We start from the raw sequence: 25,624 nt of genomic DNA, 5'->3' as shown, positions 1-25,624 counted from the left end.
TCTTTATTCAATATATAAACTTTCCATGTTTTCCAGGCTTGCCAGGTTAAAGATGGGGCCAAAAAGATTATAATATTAATGGAATGTAACTTATTTTTGTAATATAGGAAACTGCCATCCTTTTCATCAAGTCTAAGGGTGGGGTACAGTGGGGAAAAAGAACGAAGTTGGATTGAGCTCTCCTTTTTCTTTCTAGTGTATACCACTCCCCTCTGTCCATCTTACAATTCAGGCTTTGGTACCAAGGAATGCAGGGGGAGCAACATGCAGCAGTGGTTGAAGGAGGGAGATGCCTGGATGTGTTTAGAGTGGGCAACGTGTGAGCATGTGCAAGAGTGCCTAGGCGTGCAGGAGTGCCTGGGCGTGCATGTGCCAGGCAAGATGGAGACGGAAAAGAGAAACACCTGTAGAAGATGAAGGATGATGTTGGCTTTCTTCTTACCTCCCCTGATGTCTTCATTTACAGTGAAAACTAAGTCAGATAGTTCATAGTCTACTGACCTGACCATGTGTTTGCCTTACTGGTTCAGTGACTGATGCTCCTTTGACCAAACTTACATGACATCTGTTTTCTGTTATAGGACCTCTACCAACCCCAGTGCTCTACTCTCCCCTCTCATGGTAAAGGTTGCTATCTAGTGGTTCTTGGACCAATTCTGGCATGCAGATGGTTTTTTTTTGGGGGGGGAGGGTGGTTGTATTGTCTTTCCCCCTAAATGTAGACCAAAATAAAATTCAGGATATTTCACATAATGTCCAAGCTTCTGGCTTCTTTCGAAGAACTGGAACATCTCACAACCTTGGCCTCAATATTTCTATAAGGTACAACCTGCTGGGGCTGAGGAGCCTGAGAGCTCCAATTCCAACTAAATCCCACCACTCATGTAACATCTGCAGATGTGCTTAAGGCAGGCCAGCTTCACTCATGTAAACCACCTGCCTGACCCCTGGAGGCAGTAACCGCTCATCTCAGTGAAAACTGAAACTCAGCATATACAGATGACCTAATCAAGATAATTTCTCCATCCCTGCTGACTTAAGTTCTCTTCAAAGCTCATCCAGCCAGAATGCTCTGGTCCTATGTCCCCAGCAGTCTCTGGACCTCAATCCATCAAGTATTTCTTCTTTCCTGTTTCTTCACCATTTCCCTCATCATTGATTCTCTCCTATCCACATGGAAGACAGTTTTTGCCATCACAAAGGAAAAATAAAGCATAATCCTTTACATTTTGTCTCATTCAAGCTATTTCCCTTCTCTTTAGAGAGAAAAAAAAAAGTCGTGCAAGAAAAAGTGTTCCTTGTTCTTTGCAATGCTTCACCCACCATTCAGTTTTCAAATGACTGTAATTTAGCCCCAGTGGTCCTTGGAAAGTACTTGCATTAACATCACCATCGGCCTCCTAACTCCCAACCAGGCAGTCTTCATTCCTCACTATATTAACCTTGCTGCAGTGTCTGTCACTGATGACTACTGACTCTATCTTGAAACTCTGTTCTTTCCTACTTTCCATAGCAGGGCTATCTCCATGTTTTTATTCTCATCTTTAAACTTTCATGGTCCAACTTCACTGAAGATTGAAAATATTTTTCATTTTTTGAACATAAAATGCTAAGTACTTTGTAGCATTCAAACATTATATCTCTAATTCTTCCAATACCCCTTTGAGTCAGAACTAATAACACCACACCCATATTTCAGATGATAAAATATCCTTAAAGAGGTTGAATATGTTTTACAAGGTCATTCATCTGACAGAAGCAGAGTTGGAACTCAAATCCTGGTCTTTCTTACAATAAACTCCCTCCTCTTAAGTGCTTCTCTGTCCTGCCTCCCCTTTCTCAAGCTTCTTGGTGAGTCCCAGATTCACACCTCAATTTTTTCCTCATTTTACCCTTTTCCATGTGCAATTCCCATGATGTCCTTGGGTTCACCAATCCCTTTCATGTTGATGTTCTTAAATAATGGGCCTCTTTTTCAGGTTTTCCCTCCCAGAATTGAATTAATTTATTAGCCCCGTGTTCTGTATTTACTTTTATCTTAACATGTATAATGGTTCCCTTCAGCTTCTATATGACCATTTTCTTATGAGGCAATAAAATCCTTGAGGGAACCATGTCTTTGTATCTCACATTCCCTCTGCCCAGCCCAGTGCCTGGTCCATAGGTGTTTAATGAGCGTTAAACAACTGAGTGAATGAAACGATATCTAACAGCTGTCTAAACATCTGACTTAGAACATCCACAGTCCCCTCCCCTACCTTGTCTGTATTTCCAACTACCTATGTTTCAAACTTTACTCTTGACTCCTCCAATTCTGCCACTAAATTCTCTTAGAGAATGCTACTAACACCCACCCACTCATCTTAAGCCAAAAACCTGAATATCAATCAGTTTCTTCTCTTCCTTTTTATAATTACTCAAAATATCTAGTTAATTTTCCTCCTAAATTTACCTCCAAGCCACCACCCTCTCCCATGTAGGACAATTGCAATGGACTGTGCTCTGGCTTCTCAGCCTTTTCCAGTCCATTCTGCACGATGTTACAAGGTCATTCACTTTCTCTTTCTTTTTTTGTGCTCTCTGTTCTTACTTTCCTCAAAGTATTTCAACTCTCCTTATGTCCCACACAATAAAATGTGCCTCCTTAATTAGGCGTGTAAGATTCTCTATGATCTGGCCTTTGCTTACTTGTCCACCCATCCATCACACTTCTTATATATTGTGTTTGGCAATTCTGAGCTAACAGGAATTCTTGGCTCTTCCCATTCTTCCCAAAATTCTCTCATTTCTTATCCTCCTAGAAGATGTTATATGTTATATGTTTTTTAAAAGTCTCAGTTCAGGATGGCATTCTCTGAGCAGCCCTTCCTATTTTCTGGCACAGATTTAGGTACGCTTTATAACTGCTCTTTCACCATTGTACATACATTTCCATTTTAGTGATGATCATATTATAAAGTAATGATTTCTTTGCTTATTTCTTCATAAGATTGGTAGAATGTTAAATGTTAATTTTCTGTAAGTATGCACAGTTTTATGACGAACTTATTCTCATCAATTCTTACAATAATTATGTGGTGGGGGTAGTGATCCTTTTCTTATTTGGAGAGAAAATAAAATCGATGAAATTCATAGAAGCAAGCACTGGAATCCAGATCTTGTGGTCCTTAATCTCATACACTTTTCATTGCATAATACCATTTTTTTTTTTTACATAACACCATGTTTGAAGCCGTAAGCAGTCAGACTAGTGTTACGCCTTAAGCATTAAGCATTAAGAGCAAAGTGCACTGGAGAGGAGATATATATATAATGCTAGTGGGGAATTTATTTATAGCCACTTTGACCCATGCAAAGAGCAGTCCATAGAGTAAACTTGATTGATTGACAACATGCATTCCATTGTATATAATTAAAAGCTGTGTGATTATTGTCAAGTAAGTGGCATTGTAGCTTGAGAACAGAAAGTAACCACATTAAATTCCTACTGAATCAATCTCAATCTCGCTCTTCATTATAAGGTTACATACATGTATTAGAACAAAGGTAATAGAATGCAGCTTGCTTTGTTCTCAAGAGAACATCTGGCATGATAAAAAAAGAGAGAGAGAGCAAAGGAAACAGAGATTTCATTCAAAAACATACCCTTTCAGTTAATCTTTACATTTCCTCATTGAATTTTGTCTTGTTTGTTTTTATTACGATTGGATGTTTTTTCTTAGCCCATGGTTCCTTATACCCAAGTCTTTATTTTTTTTTCATGAGGGCGAGCTGGGTAATGACTATTTAGGATTTATGTTAGTTTCCTCTACTAGAAAGGCTGAAAATACTCAACTTTTCATGGCTACTAGTGGAAATAACCATGTGACGTAGTTCTGGACAATTGCATGTCCATGGAAGTCAGCGGAGGGAATTTCAAAGAAAGATTTTAAAAAGGAAAAGACTTAGTAGCTATGGCCCATTTTGCCTCTTCATCTTCTTCTTCCTTCCCACTTTTGCTCTTCCTTCCCGCATTGGAGCTGCAACGTTCTGAGGCATCTCAGCTGCCATCTCTCAACAGTGAAAATAAATGCTTCTTAAAATGATGGCAAAGCAAAGAGGTAGAAGGAGCCTAGGCTCTTGGTGACTTGTAAACAGCTACACCAACCCTGAATTTATCTAGCTAAGAGGTGTTATCACGTGAAGCAATAGGCCCCCTACTGTTCTAGCCACCAAGCTGGTTTTCTGTCCTTGTAGATGAGGTCATTACTGATACAAATGTTGTTATGCAAGAAGCACTCTTCATCTCAACAACTGAATAGGAGAGGATGAATTTCAGAACTCATCACCAAGGTACCCACTCTATTCTGCTTTGAAAAATAAAGTAGTAGAACTGGAAGAACCCAAAGAATCATTGAAATCACTTATTTTAAAATTTAGTAAATTAGAACCTAGAATGGCCTAGGAATTTGTTCAAGATCGCTCTGCTGTTGAACCTTGACTGAGGGTCAGGTCCTGGTATCCTGAATTCCACTCTAGATGCTTCTCTGTATCTCTGAAATTAAAGAGAACATTTACATATGAGACCCCTGAAATCCTAATTAGAACCTTGCACAGCCTCATCCTTGGCAGACTTTGACAGATTCAAGGTTGCAAAGTAGATGTTAAGGAGCCTTAGGAGAAAAATAAAAATTATTAAGGGGTGAAAAATTAACCACATGAGAAAAATTGCAAATGATCTCAATATTTTTAAAGTCGATGAAATAATGAGGCAGAATTTAATCATCTAAAGTAGAAGATAAGCTGTATTAGAACTCAGGTCTTCTGTTTCATTTGCTCTACCATTCGTGGTACCTAGAACAATTCCAGGCATGTACAGCATATTCAATAAAGGCTAATTAACTGAAATAATTAATAAAGGAAAGGTGAATAACCATATAAATTCTCATAAGACTAAGGAAATGATCTTTTTAACATATAAAAGGTTTAAGCTAGTTATAAAGGAAGGCATTTACGGCAGTGAGTGATTGCATATTTTGATCATGAGAAGATCATAGAAAAGAGTCAGAGAGAAAAGGGAGATTAATCACTAAGGAACAATAATTAGGCAGGCAGCTGATTTCTCAATAGTAACAATGGAAGTTAGAACAAAGTGGATTAATATCTTCAAAATGCTGTGAACAAATAACCATTAACTGAGAATTTCATGCATGACTAATCTATCATTCAAGAATGAAGTCAAAAATAAAGATATTTTCAAGCCAAAAGGCAAAAACAAGAGAATATACAATAGCATACGGTACAGTAAAAGAAGTACATCATGAATAAAAAAAATTATCTCTGGAGGGAAGGTGGAGACCTGCTAAGGAGAAGAGAGAAAAAAAAAATGACAAACATATGGTTAGATCTAAAGAATTACTGATGGTTGTAAACAATAATAACATTTGATTTTAGAAATTTTAAGAGATTGAAATAATTCATTAGGTAAAAATAACTTTTAAGAGAGTTGGTTAGTTTAAAATTGTTCCAAGTTCCTTGCATTATGTGGGAAGAGAATAAAGATAATGATTAACTTTAGACTGTGTTAAATCAATTATTCATGTTAATATTTTGAGGTAACCACTAAGATGATATAAATGATATAGTGTTTATAACCTCTAGGAAAATAAAGACCAAAAAAAAAATGAATTAAAAAATAAATCACTTGAAAAGGGAAGAGAAGAGAAAAACAAAATGTATGTGTTTTAATAGACAAACTTAAAACATAAAGACACAGAAAGTTGAGGTCGAGGCATAGGAAAAAGACACATCGGGAAAAACCAAGGAAAAGAAAATTAGTATGGCTATATTAGTAACAGAGAAAATAGACTTGATGCCAAAAAGCACAATTTAAGGAGAAAGATTTACCACAAAGATATAATATAAATATACATATACTATTGTATGTTCTTAATTACCTAAGCTCCACAAATATACAAAAACTGAGAAACTCACATGGATAGTATGACACCAACAAGATGGGAGAATTAAACAGATGTTTTGGTAATTAATAGATAAAATAGATAAAACTGAATGCAGATATAGAGGAATTGAACAATATAAGGAAAGGCAGAAAAAAGAAAATACCTGAACAAAAGGATAGCTCCTACTGGAGAATGCACATGCTTCTTAAGCATACATGGAACTTTTATGAAAACTGACCACATACTCAGCCATAAATCAGTGCTAATGAATGTAAATTTCTCACTGATCACATTCTTAGGCAATGATGAAATTAAATTGGAAATTAACATGAAACATAAAATTAACATATTTGAAAAATTTAAAAACACAATCCTGAATGATTCATGACTTAAAAATATTATAATGGAAATGTTAAGATATGTAAAAGTCTGTAATATGAATATACAACACAAAAAACTTGTGGGGTAGACCTAAGCTGTTAAGTAAAATGTATATTCTTAAACGCTGATATATGATTTCAAAAAAAAAAAAAAGAAAGACTGAGGGGCACCTGGGTTGTTCAGTCAGTTAATTGTCTGCCTTCAGCTCAGGTCATGATCCCAGGGTCCTGGGATTGAGCCCCATGTCAGGCTTCCTGCTCAGCGGGGATTGCTTCTCCCTCTCCCTCTGCCTCTTCCCCCTGTTTGTGCACTCTCTTTCTCTCAAATAAATAAAATTTTAAAAAAAGAAGACTGAAATAAGAAGCTAAGCATTCACAATTTGGAGATGTTAGAAAGTAGGATGAATGCAAGGAACTTAGAAGGAAGGAAGCAACAAAGATAGGAGAAATCTTTGTAATAGTAAAAAATCAGTAGAGACGATCAATAAAGCTATAAGTTCTCTGCAAAGACTAATAAAATAGTTAAATTTCTTGTAAGATTCACAAAAGAAAGAGAAGTTACAAATAAACGATTCAAATAAAAGGTGGCACATAGTTACAGTATAGTTTAAAATAAGGAAAGAATCATACATATTGGCTTATATATTTGAATACTTGATAAAAATACACAAATTGGAAAATATAACTTATCAAAACTGAATCAAGAAAAAAAGAAAACTTGAGTGGCTTTAGAATCTTTAAATAAATTGAATTAATAGTAAGAAATATATCTGTCAGAATACCACCAGGCTCAGAAGAAAGCACGTTCTGTCAAACATTCAACAAGGAAACAATCCAATCTTAAAAAACTCTTCCAAAGAATAGAAAATTAGAGAATGCTCCTCTTATATCACCTTGACACCAAAACTAGATCAGAAAAGCATAGGTGGCTCAGTGGGTTAAGCCACTGACCCTTGATTTCGGCTTAGGTCATGATCTCAGGGTCATGAGATCGAGCCCGCCAACCTGCTCCACAATGGGCATAGAGCCTGCTTAAGGTTCTCTCTTTTCTGCCCCTCTCCTGTCCCTCTTCCCACGGGCCCATGCTTGCGCCCCCTCTCTCTCTCAAAAAAAAAAAAAAGCATCAGCTACAAAATTACACACTGAGTCAAAATTATGAAACAGTCTTAGAAGCTGTATCAGCTACAAGTTAGGAATGAATATTGTTACTCTGTAACATAGCCAAGGGGCAGAGAAGCAGGGAAGTACACAGCCAAGGCTGTCGCCTGTGCCTGGGCGGGGTGGGGCCGGGGGGGGGGGCGGGGGCAGGGGTGTACATGTGTGGCAGGGAGGCTAGTGAGCAGAACTTGGAAATAGAGTATTTAAAAAAAGCCTTGTCCTCAAGCCACATATATAGGGGACACATAGAAACTAAAATAAAAAAGTGATTTCTATAATATATTTGAAGATAGTAATTGCTATGGAAAAATCAAGCAGGAAAATTATATAGCCTTCCAGATGTAAAAAAGAATGGACACAAAGATCCTGAGGCATTAGCATACCCTCGTGTTTTCAATGACAGCAAGGAAGTAAATGTGGCCAGTGCAGGGAGGGTGCTGCTAAAAATAAATAGGAGATAAGATCAGTAGAGGGTAGAGTCACGGAAACCCTTGAGGGACCTGAAGGTCTTTGGCTTTTATTTGGAGCGAGGTTTCCACACAAACTCCTGTTTATCAGTTGTTCTTTGTCTGCCAAATACCATTTCAATCTACAGTTTATTTCTTCCTTCTTTTGGGGGAAAGTTTCCTGTATTATAGCTCTGGATGCTTTTTTCCCCCCTGTTCCATTAATTCAGATCTCTAATTAAAGGAAACCAATTATTCCTGTATTGGTACTATTTCATAAGATTTTATTGATTATCCTTTTTTTTTTTTTTTTTTTGGTACTGCTTATGGCTGTTGGTTTGGCTGTTGCTTAAACCTATGCAGAACCATTTTTGGTTCTTTCCCTGGCTACCACTTTTAGAAATTTTTTACCACAAAGTTACATATTTTTCCTGGTTTGACTGACTAGTAAATCTTGGCGCTTTTTTATTTTTACAGACATTTAAAAAATATTTGTGATCCTGAATTATTTTGCCAATTTTACCCAGATGTTTCTTCTTAATTAATTTTTTACTAAAAATATTTAACGCAGAAATGATACCGATAGCCCGCAAAATAACTAGCCTGTATATTACCAGATAATCCAGGGATTATTAAAGATGGTACCTTCACAATTGCTTTGGTACCACTACCATGATAGTAGAATTTGAGTGATAAGGAATACAGGAATCCTTCCAAATGCCTGAAGCCGGAGGAGGGGGAATCATGTTCTTCCAGAAGTCTATATCTTCTCTCTTTGTTCAGAAGAAGTTGTTATGCTCAGGACCAAGGATGTGCATCTTCTGGGCTCCTATAATTCACAAAAGAGTTGGGTAACTATTTAGCTGATAGACTCTACCACCTTCTTCTCTCTCTTTCTCAATTGTAGTATTTTGACACCCTCATTTCTAGGAAGTGTAATATTCTAGGAAGTGTAATATTACAACAGACATTGTCTATCTATCTTAGCTATTTGATGGCCTAGTGGCCTTGATTTAATATATTGCTTTGCTTAGTTTCTCAAAGATTTCTCTGAGCAGTTTACGAGAGGAGACAAAGGAAATAGGAATGTTTAGTAGGCTGCCTCAAGGAAAAGAAGTGTTTATTGAATTTAATTTATTAAATAATTTTTCTCAACATCACTCTAAAACACTGAGGGCATTTCCATAGGGTTTTGGACTGCATGTCTATTTGTCAGCCCTCTTGGTGAATAAGGGGTCTCTAGGTGTCTTGTCCTGAGCACATTCATCTTGAATATGAGTCAGTTGAACTTACATTATTTGGTGAATGTCTATTTAGTATTCTTGGCATTATTGGACATCTTTCCAGGATAAGTGTTGCAAAATGGGCAATTTTCTATTCAGAAACATACCGCAATAACTCCAATTCTATGTGCTCAATATAGTTTCAACTTATATGCTAAGTGACAGGGCTAACCTTCCCATAGCACATCTGATAGAGAGCTGGATGGAGATCAGAAGTGCAAATCACACTAGGTTCCAGAAAGCTCTGGACTGTGCCATTCAAGGTGGAAGGATTTGCTTCTCTGGTAAGCAGTGGAAAGATCCTCCGTGGATTAAGACCTTTAGTTTCTCTTAAAGGATGAATGGATATTACAAGTCCCAAGGATTCAATAAAACCTTTATAGCTTTCGTATAGCAGTGTCCATCAGCCAATTCTGTGATTTTACTGTGTTTGTCTTTTGCAGAAATCCATGTGAAACCTCAAATGTTCCTTTTACAAGTTCTTTTGTTACACACATATGTTTCTGGTTAAATTAGTGGTGGTTAAATCTGGAAAAGATATCTGTAATTAGAGTCTGATTTTTGAAGTTCAAAAAAAGGGGGTTAGCACATTTTCTATCAACTTTTCTCACAACTTGCTCTACCTTCAAGGACAGTGGCTCAATGCAACAGCTCCCAGGATCCTCCAGAAGGAAAATTTGCACTTACTGCCATATTGTTAGAAAAAGAGGAGACTTCTAGCTGTGTTTCTCTCCTCAAAATTCACGTGGATACTCTATGTAATCATTCATATCACTTTTATGGTGTGTTAGCTTTCAAAAAGCCACACGCATAATCAAATGTGATCCTCAAACCAGTAATTTCACTCATGAAGGATAGGTATTATAATTATTTTCCTAATTTATTTTAAAAGAAAGAGAACTCGAAAAATTATGCCTTTTGTCAAACTAAGAGAGAGAAAGTGAAAAACCACCTCCTTATGTAGAAAACAATATACCATGGGCCTGCATTGCTCTCTTGTCCAAGTAAAGGATCCAGCTGCTTTATAAGCTGTGCTACACATTTAAACACAGAGAAGGAAGGTTATAGAGAAGAAGGAGAATAGAGGGAAATCCTTTTTCAAGTCTAAGAGTCTTGCCACAGTTTCTTCTCAGATTCCCAAACTAATCATCCTGCCATTTCTTCCCATTACCATAGCTCGCCTAAGATTGATGAAGGAGTAAATGGATATCTTAAGTCACAAGCAAAAATAAAGAGTATTATTCCCTACTTCTTTACCCTCAGTATGCCCTTTATATTTAATTCCTTGGTTGCAAAGTAATATTTGAATAATAAAAAATTAAATACACCCATGGGAACATTTTATTCTATGATTATATTTCCAAAAGTTAAACATGGCTATTGAAAACAGTGACACCACTTTTTAAAAATATATGCAAAGTTGGGATCTGGTTGCCATTTTTATGAAATTAAACCAAAATTTTAAAACAAGTGAAATATTACTCTATTGAATTTATGCTGTAAGCTGAGATGAACTATGAGGATAATAAAAATTCACACTAGGATAAATAAAAAATCCTAGAAAAATTCTCAAAGCTAAGCTTTCAGAAATCCCCTAAGATGTCAGAGTTGTTTTCCTGATGAAATGTGGGACCTATTTAAGGACCTAAGTTCATATTTCTTCTTAGTAGTAGTAGTATGACCTATATTGGCCCAAATAGGTATTCATATATATGTGGTTTAAAAGAGAATTTCTCAATCTCATCCCTATTGGCATTTGGGCTGGATAATTCTTTGTTGTAGGATGTTGAGCAGCATCCCTGGTCTCTACCCACTGAATGCCATAACGCTCCTCCCTCCAAACCCATAATTATGACAATGAAAAACACTTTCAGATATTACAAAATGTCCCCCTGGGGACAAAAGTCATATCCAGTTGAGATCACTGGCTTAAAGAATACAAAAATGCAGTAGTTCTAATATTCATTAATTCTAATAATTTAATATAGAGTTAAATATTTAATTCCCACAACTATTAAATGAGCCTCTGATATATTCTAGGCAGTATGGGGCTTGCAATGATGAGTATAACATTGTGTACAGCCCTTAGAACATAGGCATGAAGAGTCAACTATACGAACAACAGTAACAAATGCAAACTATGGTAAATGATACAAACATATTTTTTCTGCCATGCCACAAAAATAAAATAACTGTTCATGCCTAGAAAGAGAGTTGGCCATATAAAGAAAAGTTGTCAAGGACAGTAAACAATAGCCTATTTACAAAATGCTATGATCTATGAAATACTTACACATGCTTTTTTCCCCCATTTATTCCTCACACACTTACTAGGTGATTAAATCTCTTTTAAAGATAAGTTATTTTCCTCATGCATGGTCACACAATAGGTAAGTGGTCAAGCCAGGAATCTATGCCAGATTAATTGATTGTAAATCCTGTCTTCCTGCGGTTACAAATGAGATACCTCAACATCTTCTATAGTGTTATAAAGAGGTATGGACCAACATCTTTGGAATGAAAGAAGATTGAGAGAAGGCAATACCACACTAGGTCTTATTGGCCAGGTAGGTTTTAATCAGACTGAAAAAAGGGAGATCTTTCCAAGTGAAAGAGCCAGCAAGGAGTTAAAAATAATCTTGGCATGATGCCTATTGTACAGGAAGAGCTTGTAGATGACAAAGTTGGCCAAGTAGACTGGAGTCAGAGCTGAAAGTTCTTGTATGACAAGCTAAAAGTTTTTACTTTATGTTATGTTTTTAGGTGACTGAAAGCCACTCAGATTTTTTAAGCATAGTGCAATACCATTTCCATTCTAAAAAGTAAGGCTATTACCAGTGTGGAGGAGGTTTGGAGAAGAAAGAAGCTAGGGAGACAGGCATACGTAAGAGACAATTTCATTTTGACTTGATGACAGGTGGTGAGTGGTCATGAGGATAAGAGAAAATGGACCAGGAAGCTATTTAGGAAGCAGACCTGACAAGGGGTTTGGGGAACACTGAGCATGGAGTATGAAAGAAGACATTAAGGGGAAACTGGGTGGCACAGTCAGTTGAGCAACCAACTCTTGGTTTCAACTCAGGTCATGATCTCAGGGTCATGGGATCAAGTCCCACGTAGGGCTCTGTGCTGGGCCTAGAGCCTATTTGAGATTTTCTCTCTTTCTCTGCCCCTCCCCACTTGTGCTCACTCTCTCTCTTAAAAAGAAAGAAAGAGAGAGAGAGAGAAAGAAGAAAGAAAGAGAGAAAGAAAGAAAGAAAGAAAGAAAGAAAGAAAGAAAGAAAGAAAGAAAGAAAAGAAAGAAAGAAAAGAAGGAAGGAAGACATTAAGGCAACATGATTCCATTTTCCAGGGCAGTGGATGCTTGAGGAGACACACACTAGGAGAGGGAAGGTGGAGGGCAATAAAAGACTAGTCGGAAACTTTTAAGTGAAAGGTGCCCTAGGGATAAGCAAGTAAAGGTTTGCTTTGGGAAAACGGGAATGTGGATCTTGAGCTCAGAGGAAGGGCCAGGCATGGAAAGAGAGATTGGGAGCAAGTGCATATGAGGGTAGTTGAGGCATGAGAGTGCATGTGTTATGGCAGAGACAGACCTGACACCAGGTTCTGGAGGATTACATCACTGAAGGTGAAATGAGACAAGGAAAGCTGAGAAGGAGCAGGTGGAGAGCCGCAGGCCCCGCCATGAGAAAGTCAGTGGGGTGAGGAGGGATGGGAGAAGGATGCCAGACAAAGATAGGGGGCAAGAGTGTGAGAAAATGCAGAAATGTCAAGTAAGATGGGGTCTCAGAATATGCCATTGATTATCACTCCCCACTGTCTCTCTTCCAACTTTTGCCCAAAAGATCTAAGATTCTTCTGTAAAATTGTGTTGTTTTCCTGCAATACTACTGCTGAGTCTCTGGGACAGAGGAAGTACAAGGCCTGGAACTCTCTCCATTTTGCAGAAGCTCTTTTCTTCCTCTGGAAAAAGAAAAAAATTGAAAAGCCATTTTCTCTTTCACCTGACATGAATGGGTAGGCATGTGTTCAAAATTTAAAACTATTTAGCCACTAAGATTTATCTTAGAGGGAAATAAAATACAAACCTTTTTAAAAACCTCTTTCTGGTTTTTGTTAGGGTTTTTTTCCCCCCAGAATTAATGTGTTGGTAGAAAAGTGAAAGCAGAAGTCAGACTATAATGGATGGAGAGTGAACAGATGATGAGGAAGCAGACAGTTTTGAGGAATTTGTGCATGAAAGAAAGGAGCAATAAGAAAAGCTAGTAACTATGAAGTGTGGCAGACTAGATGAGATGGGTGCTCATTAAGGCAAAGAGAAAAAGTGGCAGAATGACATAAATGGTCATGCCAAAAAAAAAGAACCTTCTTAGAAACAGAAGCATCTCTAGCACAGTTCAAAGCTCCGAGTTCAGAATGTGCCCCTGTCAGACCACACTGACAACTCTGACCCAGCTCCTATTTAACTTTACTAAATTTGTTGACCTACTTAGATGATTTTCTTCCACCTTAGAGTTTATCCCACAGTCAAAAGACTGACCACCTTCTATTTTCTCTACTTAGCATTCACAAAAGAAAATACTAAGAAAACCCCTTAAGTATTTTCTCCTGAATAGATAATGAAGTTTAAGCCTTTTGGATTGAGATGTACTCTGTAGAAATAAAATAAATAAAATCCCTCAGGCCACTCTAAGTTCTCCAAAAAGAGTTGCTTTTCCTAGGATGTGTCAATTGAGTGGATTTTTAAAATGGATTTCAACAACCTTCTCCAAAGAACTATAGATGATCTTTTTGCCAAGTCACAATCAGCACATTGTTGAGGAAATAAGCAGCTTTATCTTATAAAATTAAAAAGCAAATCCTTCTTTGAGGAATAATAGAGAGAAATTTGGGCACAAGAGTGAAGGAAATACACAGATTCAACAAATCCACTGAGAATGGTAGTGCTCAGTTTTCTCTGCTTACTCATTTCTCTGCTTACTCTCTAACTTACTCAATCTTTGGGTTTTGTTTTTTTTGTAGGGTTACCTACAATATTCATAAAGCGCTTTACTGGTGTTTATGAGAGAGAGAGATTTTCCCTTCTGTTGGACCATCAACTTGGCTCCAATTCTCAAAATTCAAACCTTCATTTACCCATTGTTACTAGATTTTTCTATTCATATAATATAGAAGATTAAAGACTGAACCTCTGGGAAATGTGAAAATTAATCTTACTTGAAAAACAGTGAATTAAAAAAACACTCTGCTGAGCATTTGTAACATGTAAAAACCTGTCCAGAACAATGAAACAAAAGCAGACAGAACTGAACTCTTGAGAGATGTGAGTAATGTAATGAAAATAGCTGAAAATAGATGGAGGGTGGAAACAGAAGAATCATATAGAGCTTAACCTTCTGTCAAAACATTCTGAATTCAATATGTCCCAACAACAAGCCTATGGGACAGCAGTTTATGGTCTATTGCCTTTTAACATTTTATTGTGTGGAGTTCATTCAACAAGCATCTGTTGACTACCCACCAAACATACTCCAGTTGCTTTGGGGAATTCAAAATAAGAATATGAGGGGAAGGAGGCACGTGCCTTCAAAGATCTTCCATGCTGGTTGCAAACACTGCATTTTCATTTTCTTCCTTGATTTGCTGTGCTAATTCTTCTGGCATTAAGTGAGTATTTCAAACCCTTTTATGTTATTCATACATATATTATAGTAAATCATTCATCAGCAAACTTACAAGAGAGTGGGCTCCTCAACAGGAGGGATGGGATGATGTTTGTTCTATCCAAGGGCATGTTTGATGAATATATGAAAATTGAATGAATGAATGAACAATTGAATGAGCATGGTATACAAAGTATTCAAGGGAATCAAAGACCATTCAAAAATTGAAACTAGATATAATTTGACATCAAAAAAACCAAACAACCCAGGAGCAGCGGGGTGGCTTAGTTGGTTAAGCAACTGCCTTTGGCTCAGGTCATGATCTCAGGGTCCTGAGATCAAGCCCCACATCGGGCTCCCTACTCAGTGGGGAGTCTGCTTCTCCCTTTCCCTCTGCCCCTCCCCTCCCCACTCATGCTCTCTCTTCCTCTTTCTCTCTCAAATAAATAAAATTTTTTAAAAAACCACCCAAACAGCCCAATTTAAAAAATGGGCAGAGGGGCACCTGGGTGGCTCAGTCGGTTAAGCGTCTGCCTTCAGCTCCAGTCATGATCCCAGGGTCCTGGGATCGAGCCCCACATCAGGCTCCCTGCTCCGCGGGAAACCTGTTTCTCCCTCTCCCACTTCCCCTGCTTGTGCTCCCTCTCTCGCTGTCTCTCTGTCAAATAAATAAATAAAATCTTGGGAAAAAAAATGGGCAGAGATCCCAAATAGACATTTTCCCTAAGAAGAAGACAGACAGATGGCCAACAGACATATGAAAAGATGCTCAGCATCACTAATCATCTGGGGAATGCAAATCAAAGCAACAATGAGATATCACTTTACACCTATCAAAATGGCTAAAACCAAAAAGACAAGAAATAACAAGTGTTAGCGAGGAAGTAGAGGAGAGGCACTGTTTGTGGGAGTGCAAATTTGTACAGCTGCTGTGGAAAACATAGAGGTTCCTCAAAAAATTAAAACTAGAAGTACCATATATATCATATGATCCTACAATTCCACTACTAAGCATCCTGAAAACACTAATTCGAAGGACATATATACCCTTATGTTTATTGCAGCATCATTTGCAATAATTAAGATGTGGAAGCAACCTAGGAGTCTATACACAGATGAATAGATAAGGAAGTAGGGGGTGTGTATAGGAATATTATGCAGTCGTAAAAAAGGATGAGGTCATGTCATTTACGACAACATGGATGGACCTAGAGGGTATTATGCTAAGTGAAATAAGTCAGACTGAGAGAGACAAATACCAAGTGATTTCACTCATATGTAGACTCTATAAAACAACAACAACAACAAGTAAATAAACAAAAAGCAGAATCAGACCTGTAAATATGGAGAACAAACTGGTGATTGCCAGAGGGGAGTGGTGGTGAGAGGCTTGGTAAAATGGGTGAAGAGGAGTGGGAGATACAGGCTTCCAGTTATGGAATGAATAAGCCACGGGAATAAAAGGCACAGCATAAGGAGTATAGTCAACGATATTGTGATAGTGTGGTATGGTGGCAGATGGTAGCTACACTTGTGGTGAGCATAGAATAAGTTTAAACTTTTAAAGGATTTTATTTATTTGATGGGGGGAGAGCACAGAGGGAGAAGCAGACTCCGGCTGAGCAGAGAGCCTGATGTGGGGCTCAATCCCAGGACCCTGAAATCATGACCTGAGCCAAAGGCAGATACTTAACCAACTGAGCCAACCAGGTGCCCCTAGAACAATGTGTTTAAACATTAAACATTAAACTTGTGGAATCACTATGTTGTGCACCTGAAACTAATGTAACATTGTGTGTTAACTGCACTCAAATAAAAAAAATTAAACTGGTATTAGAAATTCTAAGACTGGGGCGCCTGGGTGGCTCAGTCGTTAAGCGTCTGCCTTCAGCTCAGGTCATGATCCCAGGGTCCTGGGATCGAGTCCCACAGCGGGCTCCCTGCTCAGCGGGAAGCCTGCTTCTCCCTCTCCCACTCCCCCTGCTTGTGTTCCTGTTCTCGCTGTTTCTCTCTGTCATATAAATAAATAAAATTTTTAAAAAAAAAAAAGAAAAAAAGAAATTCTAAGACTGAAATTAATAATTAAGCTTTTTTTTTTAAATTACAGCTGGAAAGAAACCCTTAAATTAGCTGGGTAAATAACATCTTGCTACCAATAAAGTTTCCTTAAGCCAAATAATATATGTTTAACCCAATAGTTTTACATGCATTCTTCTTTCTATATTATTCTATGTAACCATCTAGAGGGCTCCCAGCTCCCCTTAGCACACATTTTTTTGTGTGTGGATGAATGTCCAGAGTTGCAAAATCAACAGAGCCATGAATGTGTTTAAAGATAGTTAAAGAAGCTATGGTTTCTGGAAATCACCGCAGTGGTATAGAACATTATTTTGTACAATTTTTTTTATTATTATATTCAATTAGCCAGCATATAGTACATCATTAGTTTTTTTAAATTTTATTTTATTATGTCAGTCAACATACAATACATCATTAATTTTTGATGTAGTGATCCACAATTCATTGTTTTCGTATAACACCCAGTGCTCCATGCAGTACTTGCCCTCCTTAATACCCATCACCAGGCTAACCCATCCTCCCATCCCCCTCCCCTGTAACACCCTCAGTTTGTTTCTCAGAGTCCATAGACTCTCAAGGGTCATCTCTCCCTCCAATTCCCCCCCTCACGTTTCCTTTCCTTCTCCTAATGTCCTCCATGCTATTCCTTATGTTTCACAAATAAGTGAAACCGTATGATAATTGACTTTCTCTGCTTGACTTATTTCACTTAACATAATCTCCTCCAGTCCCATCCATGTTGATGTAAAAGTTGGGTATTCATCCTTTCTGATGGCTGAGTAATATTCCATTATATATATGGACCACATCTTTATCCATTCATCTGTTGAAGGGCATCTCGGCTCTTTCCACAGTTTGGCTATTGTGGACGCTGCTGCTATGAAAGAAGATATTTGCAAATGACGCTACAGATAAAGGGCTGATATCCAAGATATATAAAGAACTTCTCAAACTCAACACCCAAAAAACAAATAATCAAGTCAAAAAATGGGCAGAAGACATGAACAGACATTTCTCAAAAGAAGATATACAAATGGCTAACAGACACACGAAAAAATGTTCATCATTAGCCATCAGGGAAATTCAAATCAAAACCACATTGAGATACCACCTTACACCAGTTAGAATGGCAAAAATGGACAAGGCAAGAAACAACAAATGTTGGAGAGGTTGTGGAGAAAGGGGAACCCTCTTACACTGTTGGTGGGAATGCAAGTTGGTACAGCCACTTTGGAAAACAGTGTAGAGGTGCCTCAAAAAATTAGAAATAGAGTGACCCTATGACCCAGCAATTGCACTACTGGGTATTTACCCCAAAGACACAGATGTAGTGAAAAGAAGGGCCATATTCACCCCAATGTTCATACATCATTAGTTTTTGATGTAATGTTCAACGATTCATCAGTTGCATACAACACCCAGGGCTCATCACATCATGTGCCCTCCCCAATACCCTCACCCGGCTACACTCTCCCCCCAACTCCTTCCCTTCTGTAACCCTCAGTTTTTGTCCCAGAGTCTAGAGTCTTTCATGGTTTGTCTCCCTCTCTGATTTCCTTCCATTCAGATTTCTCTCCCTACCCCTATGGTCCTCTGCGCTATTCCTTATATTCCACACATGAGTGAAACCATATGATAATTGTCTTTCTCTGCTTGAATTATTTCACTTAACATAATACCCTCCAGTTCCATCCATGTCGATGCAAATGGTAGGTATTCATCCTTTCTGATGGCTGAGTAATATTCCATTGTATATATGGACCACATCTTCTTTACCCATTCATCTGTTGAAGGGCATCTCGGCTCCTTCCACAGTTTGGCTATTGTGGACATTGCTGCTATGAACATTGGGGTGTGTGTGCATGTGCTATGAACATTGGGGTGCATGTGCCCCTTCTTTTCACTATATCTGCATCTTTGGGGTAAATACCTAGTAGTGCAATTGCTGGGTTGTAGAGTAGCTCTATTTTTAACGTCTTGAGGAACCTCCATTTTGGAACCTTTGTTTTCCAGAATGGCTGTACCAGTTTGCATTCCCACCAACAGTGTAAGAAGGTTCCCCTTTGTCCACAACCTCTCCAACATTTGTTGTTCCCTGTCTTGTTAATTTTAGCCATTCTAACTGGTGTAAGGTGGTAGCTCATTGTGGTTTTGGTTTGTATTTCCCTGATGGCTAGTGATGTGAAGCATTTTTTCATGTATCTGTTATCCATTTGTATGTCTTCTTTGGAGAAGTATCTGTTCATGTCTCCTGCCCATTTCTTGACTGAATTATTTGTTTTTGGGGTATTGACTCAACAATTTTTTCAAAGGCTTGATTGATAGAGTTTGGTTTAAATACATTTAATTATTTATTACCATTTAAAAACATTTAATATCGCTAACTTAACCATTCTCTTTCATTGAGCTGTGGGGCTTTGCTCACCTTGGTTTGAATTTTCTTCAGAAAACAGGCTCTAAGCTAGTAGTATTGGAGGCTCACTAGGTTGTTCAGACAAGAGGTCAGAAAGCTGGATCTGATATTTCTAGACTTTTCAGACTTCACTCCCAGATCTCAATCCCACATCTCAAGCAAAACTCCTTAATCAGGAGTTTTGCTCCTTCACCTTCCCCACTGCCAAATACACTACCTCCAGAGGCCAGGAAACCACAGGTATCAAAATAGTGCTATGGCTGAAAACATAATTGGGTCAGCAGGAGCTGGGAGCAGCCTCTCCTCATACCCAGCGGTGAGGAAAGAGATCAAAGACCATGCAACATCCAAGTAAAATTTCCCACCAGGGGGTTTCCTGCACATAGCCTTCTTATTTTAAACTAACTCACCTGGGACCTGTAAAATAGCATTGCTTTTCCTACAAGTATTTCTCTGAATATGAGGGGGGCAAAGCACTGATCTTCAAAGAAAAAAACAGGAAACGTTCTTAGAGTGTATGGATGAGTATCACTAGAAAACTATGAGGGTTTGTCAATTAAAGATAAATTTCCTTTAACAGATACACTTTGGGCAGTTAGTAGGGTTTGGGAGTCATGTTATGAAAACTTTTGGGGGGAAGCAGACATGTGTTTGGATTACTAGTATTATAAATCTTCCTTATCCCCAATCACCAGGAACCTGCCTGGGGAGAGGAGGAGGGAAAGATTGAGCATACCAGTACTCTGATGCATGTTCGCCCATGTGACTGCAGTCAGTCCACTTCTGGGTCTTCTGATATCCCTCCTTCAAGACACAGCTCACTCCGAAGCACAGATGCATTTTCTTACGTGTTGTTTTTTTTCAAACCCAAAATTTAGAATGTAAGACTGAAAGAAAGAAGTAGTTACAATCAGGAGTGAAACACTCCCTATTAAAGGTCACTGACTTCCCTTTACAAAATGGAATAGACAGTCGTACTGATTTCTGCAAGGAAATTGATATTTATTTTTTCACTGATGTGTTCCCTGTGTGTTTAGCTATTGCAGTGATAACTGTGCTCACCACTGAAAAGGGTTTGCTCTTTGGGATATCAAAATAAAACAATTCCTTAAGAGGTGGGTGAGGTCAATATGGCTTGTCCTGAAACTGACACTCCCAACACTTTCTATCTGCCAACATCTGCATGCATTCAGGGTTCCTTTCAAACAAAGAGGTTTCTGATTATAATCCTGGGTTGTTATTGCCATGACTGATGCAAAAGGATATTTATTTTTATCCATTTAGTAGTTTAAAAAAATATTTCCAAAGAAAACTCTATTTGTGATTCATAATGTGCTTCACTATGACTAATCTGTAGCATTTAAAAATTTCTATTTTAAAAGCTAATTAAAAAGAAATTATTCATTGTACTACTTTTACCCCTTATTCTATGCACTCTTTTTATCTAATAAAATAAGTATTAGTGAGAAGAAAATCTCAATCAGGATGTGCAAGCAAGATTACCCCCATATATATTTATACATAGTATTTCTTTTAGTAAGGGTCTTTGTAGCAGGAGTATATTTAAGTGTCAGTGTTTCATTTGGCAGGTTGTTCTTTTTGTTCCAATTTGTGTCCCTTTACTTTCTTTAGGTCACATAGGCAGTCAGCATAAGAACATGATTAGAATTTAAATCATCCCATTCTGGTTAGCCTGTTTCAAAGGCGATAACGCCTCCTTTTCTTCCCTAAACATGATGAGTCATTTGATTATGGTCCCACAACACAGGTGGTAACCATAAAATATTGTGCGAGATTTTCTTAAATTATAGAAGAAAATAGTTCCACAAGTTGTTTTTTTTTGGTTTTTTTTGGTTTTTTTAAAGATTTTATTTATTTATTCGACAGAGAGAGAGACAGCGAGCGCAGGAACACAAGCAGGGGGAGTGGGAGAGGGAACACAAGCAGGGGGAGTGGGAGAGGGAGAAGCAGGCTCCCCGCTGAACAGAGAGCCCGATGTGGGGCTCGATCCCAGGACCCTGGGATCATGACCTGAGCTGAAGGCAGCCGCTTAACCAACTGAGCCACCCAGGTGCTCCAAGTTCCACAAGTTTATCATGACACATTCTTACTAAGTACCCTTGAAGAATAGAAAATGGAAGGATAAAAATAGAAATAAAAGTTTAAAAATTAACTTGTCCATTTCAAATGGGCTACTTTACACAAGTGTCAGTTTTTACAGAATCCATGAATCCAAGAGGAAGAGAAGACCAACTGTCCAAAATCAGGAGGAACATAAGACATGTAACAACTGTAATTAGTGATTACCATTTCTAATGAGCCTAGGTCCAGTCATTTTATAAGTCCTAGCAGAAGAAAAACTAATCTGTAATAAGGGAACTTCAAGGTCAAGAGCTTAATTGCTTAGATGTTCCATTAGTTAACAACCCACAATGTTGTCTTCCTTTTCTGACATTCTTTTGCAGACTACGGCATTCTCAGTTCTCTGTCACAAAAGCAAATTTAATTAGTGGCTATCCTTTCTCAGAGGTGGATAAAAGCATCAGAAGTGGCCAAAAAAAAATTCCTGAACCTAACCACCTCTAGTGATTTGACATGAAAGGAAATTGATCATTAAAAGCCAATTTCTCAGGGCAAAAGGCTTCTGCTGAAACAGCTTCCTTTTCTGGGTCACCTCAATTAAAAGTTAATTCCTCTGCAATATACCTAGTAGGCGATAATCCACTCCGGTTTGTAAATTGACATAAATCTGAACCGACGGTCCTACTTCCTGTGTTCAGAAAAAGGTCAGGAGGACAATTACAGTGGCAGCCAACTTTGTCTAATCTTTCCATCTTCGGCAGGAAGTTTGAAATAAATGTTAATTGGGAAAATATAATGCCTAAAATGTAGTCTTCCAAGAAGACTACATGTAGTCTAAAGAAAGTCTTTCTGAAATTAGTTGCCTCTACCCAATCAGTTCTCAAGAGTCTCTTATGAGAATGAGTATTAGCAATTCAAAGTGGGAGTCACAGTGTCCTACTAATGTGCTGAACATCCATTCTAGTTTTTAGCCCAGCTAAGAGCTCACTTTGCCAAAAACACACATCAGTTCTCAGACACCACATATTTTGGTCCAAGTTCCCATTATATCTTAAAAAGTGGGGGGGGGGGGGACAGTTAACGTCAGCAAGAGAATAGACTAGGACGTTTTAGGCCCTCATTTGCCCTTAGACATATCAAATAAACCATTAGAAATGGACTAAAATAATTTCATAGGAGCTCTGGAAATCAGTTAAAAACCTCCAGAAGGCAAGAAAGTACTCAATCAAGAAAAAGCCACATTCAGAATGGTAGGAAATTTCACGGTATTTTACTTGTCTTTTCCCACCTCCTCTCTGGCAAGGCACAGCACAGTTTGGAGGAAGCAGTGGCTTCTTCCCCAGATACCTTCTACAGAACGGAGAGAGCAGAGCAGAGTGAATCAACAACATTCTGGACTGTCTCAGGCTGCCTGAGGGATTATTCTCTGTATCACCTGACCTTGAGTGCAGATGTTCAAAAGCAGTTGAGATCCCAACCTGAGGCAAGGTGTGGCACAGCTTGTGAACATGTCAAGAAGACCACCAATCCCCAGATGCCTGTGGTAAGCGGTTTCTGACTGAGAAATTACATAGCACAGGTAAGGCACCAAGAAGAGGCAGGAGCGAGATTCCAGGGGAAATCAAGACATTTAAAAGTGACTGTGTATATAGTAGAATTGGGAAAAAGCACACATACAGGCACAAGCCAAGGGAAGAGGCACACCATGAAAAAGCTTAAGAAGACCTTCAGTATTTATGCTGAAATGATTAGTGAAGGTCTTTACTGCACAGAGTCAGTCTGCAAAGACTGAGAAAGGTGGCTGTTTGGTCAAAGGTCCAATTAAAAGAAAGTCATAAGGTTTACAGCAAAAGAGTAGGGAAAAAAAAGTGGTCTGTTCAAGGAAATAAGACAAATCTATAAAAACTATTTCTGAAGAAACACAAGCATTAGACTTACTTGAAAAAGACTTTAAAAAAAATTACCTTAAATGCCCAAAGGCCTAAAGGAAAACATGTACAAAGAACTAAAGGAAATCAGGAAAATGTTATATTAAAAAAACATGAGAATATCAACATAAATAGAAATGATAAAAAACCAAACAGAAATTAAGGAATTGAAAAATTCGGTAGAGGAGTTCGCTAACAGATTTGAACAGGCAGAGGAAAGAATCAATGAACTTAAAGACAGTTAATTTACTATTACTGAGTTTAAGGAGTAAAAAGAAAAAAATAATAAAGAAAAATGAAAAGAGCCTAAGGGATTTATGGGACTCCAACAAGCAAACCAATATACACATTATAGGGAAGAGGGTCCCAAAGGGAGAGAGAATGAAAGAGACAGAGAATTTATTTGAAACTATAATGGCCAAAAACTTTGCAAATTTAAAGATATATATGGATATACACATAAAAGAAGCTTAACAAACTCCTCAGAGTTTAATACATTGTATTAAAACTGGTGAATGTCAAAAGACAAACCGAATCTTACAAACAGCAAGAGAAAGATCACGTAAAAGGAATCCTCAATTACATTATCAGTGGATTTCTCAGCAGAAATTTTACAGGCCAGAAGACAAGTGGAATGATAGATTTAAGGAGCTGAAAGAAAAACCACAATGAGATACCACATCACACCCATTAGAATGCCTATTATAAAAGAAACAAAATAACAAATGTTGGCAAGAATGGGGAGAAATTAGAATCTTTGTACACTGTTCACGGGAATGCGCAATGATGTAGCTGCTATGAAAAATAGTTTGGGAGTTCCTCAAAGAGCTAAAAATAGAATTACCATATGAGCTACCAATTCCATTTCAAGGTACATACCCAAAGGAATTGAAAGCAGGGACTCAAACAGATAATTGTACACCCATGTTCATTGTAGCATCATTCACAATAGCCAAAAGGTGGATATAATCCAGTGTCTATCAACAGATGAATGGATAAACAAAATGTGGTATATACATACAGTGGAATATTATTCAGCCATAAAAATAGAGTTCTGATATATTCTAGGACATGTTTAAACTTTGAAAACATTATGTTAAGTAAAATAAGCCAAATACAAAAGAATAAATACTGTATAATTGCTCTTATATGAGGTGCCAAGAATAGGCAAATTCATAGAGACAGGAAATTACCAGAAATGAGGGGAAGGAGAAATGGGAGTTAATGCTTAATGATTACAGAGTTTCTGTTTGGGGCAATGAAAAGTTTTGGAAATAGATAGTAGTGATGTTTTCACAACAATGTGAATATGAATATAACTAATTCTACTTATACTAGTTACACATGCCCTAAAAGCCATGTCCTAGAAGGATGCCAACAGCAAACCCACTATAACAGGGCCTAAAACCAAGCCCTAACTCCATTTGCAAAGAGAGGGATTTTAAAGTTTGAGTCGCCAAATTAGAGAGCCTTGAAAAACACTTTTTTTTCTTTTTATAGATCTTCTCTAATAAAGCATACTGCGCCTATCCAAGTTCAAGGTTAATCAAGCAATGATTCATCCATCCAAAAGAATAAACATCAGTGCTCTTAGAGGATAATAATGGATCTGAAGTTCTACAGTGTACCATCCACATTGTCCACTATACAACAAAAATTTCTAATTGTGCAAAAAAGTGGAGAGGGTAAGTGTGTGTCATAATCAAGAAAAAAGCAGCCAACAGAATCAAAAGCAAAAATGGACTAGATATTGAACTTAGCAGACAAAACTTGAAAGCACCTATTATAAGTAAGTTTTAAAAATTAAAAGAAAATATGCTCAAAGAAATGAAGAAAACACAGTCTTAAGAGTCAACAAATAAAGAATCTCAGCAAAGAAATAGAAATTATGAAGAAGAACCAAGTGGAAATTCTAGAACAGAGAAATTAAAATAAATAAAATCAAAATTTACTAGATGGGCTCAACAGCAGATTGGAGACAGCAGAAGAGTCCATGAACTTGAAGACACAAATAGAAATCATGCCATCTGGAGGATGTAGAAGACTGAAGGAAAGGAACAGCATCATAGGACCTGCAGAATAATATCCATGATAGAGACAAAGATGCACTGCCCAGATCCTCTTTCAGGGAAGGTCTTTCACTCCAACTATAGGGAATATAGCTGGCATACAGTCTCCAGCCATTATCTACTTCAGAGCCTGACTTATCTACAAAAAGCTATCTTGTCCAACATCATTTTGGGTACATCT

This window comes from Leptonychotes weddellii, chromosome 7 (genome assembly GCF_054177405.1).
Source record: "Leptonychotes weddellii isolate Sample4059 chromosome 7, ASM5417740v2, whole genome shotgun sequence".
Classification (NCBI taxonomy): Eukaryota; Metazoa; Chordata; class Mammalia; order Carnivora; family Phocidae; genus Leptonychotes; species Leptonychotes weddellii.
This window is presented reverse-complemented; position numbering follows the sequence as displayed.